Here is a 780-nt window from a genome sequence, read left to right as displayed (position 1 = left end):
CCCCACTGAGGTCTCCCCCATCCCAGCAACTCTAGGGAGCCAGGCCCTCCCTTATGCCCTAGTGGTTTGGCAAGTCGCCCCCGACCCCACAACTGTTTGGTTTTATGGCTCTGAACAGAAGAGGGGGAGACCGGTTTATTGGCAGATGGGTCATAAAAAGCTGGGGGCTGAGGGGAGTCCTAGTGGCCCGCCCCCCAGGGAGAGGCACAGGAACCCAGGCGTGCATCCGGGAGGCTGAGTGCCTCACACTGCCACCAGTTTTTCTGTGACCCTAACTCCACAGTACTGGTCAGGGCTGTAAAGAACTCTCGGAGGACTAGGAAACTAATCTGGGGTGGGGGGTGGGAAGGCCTAGGATCTGGTCTTGAGTTCCTCAGTCTCCCTTCTGCTCTTAAGGCGTCTGCTTTATAGAAGCTAGGGTCAGTCTGAGACTGGCTGAGGGCAGGGGTGGGGGCGGGGATACCAACAGAGTTAGAAACGGAAAGTGGTAGAGGGATTCTGAAAAGAGTTTGCTGGAAGAAGGTGAAGGGTGCAGAGGAAAAAGATACTTTGGTCTGTGTGGTGCAGTGTGTGAGGATTTCCAGAATGAGTGATGGAGCTGAGGACTTCCCTTGCTCATTCTATCCCTAGCATCTCTTAACCAATAGGCCTGAGCCCAGAGTTAGCTCTGGTAATGGGGATGCAGGAAGTGAACAGACACTGCACGCACAGTTTGGGAAATGCCGGTTAGACTCAGGGGCTGGGGAGGACGGGGAAGGACACCAGCAGGTGGGGTCCCAC

Source organism: Lagenorhynchus albirostris, chromosome 11 (assembly GCF_949774975.1).
Source record: "Lagenorhynchus albirostris chromosome 11, mLagAlb1.1, whole genome shotgun sequence".
In the NCBI taxonomy this organism is placed as follows: Eukaryota; Metazoa; Chordata; class Mammalia; order Artiodactyla; family Delphinidae; genus Lagenorhynchus; species Lagenorhynchus albirostris.
This window is presented reverse-complemented; position numbering follows the sequence as displayed.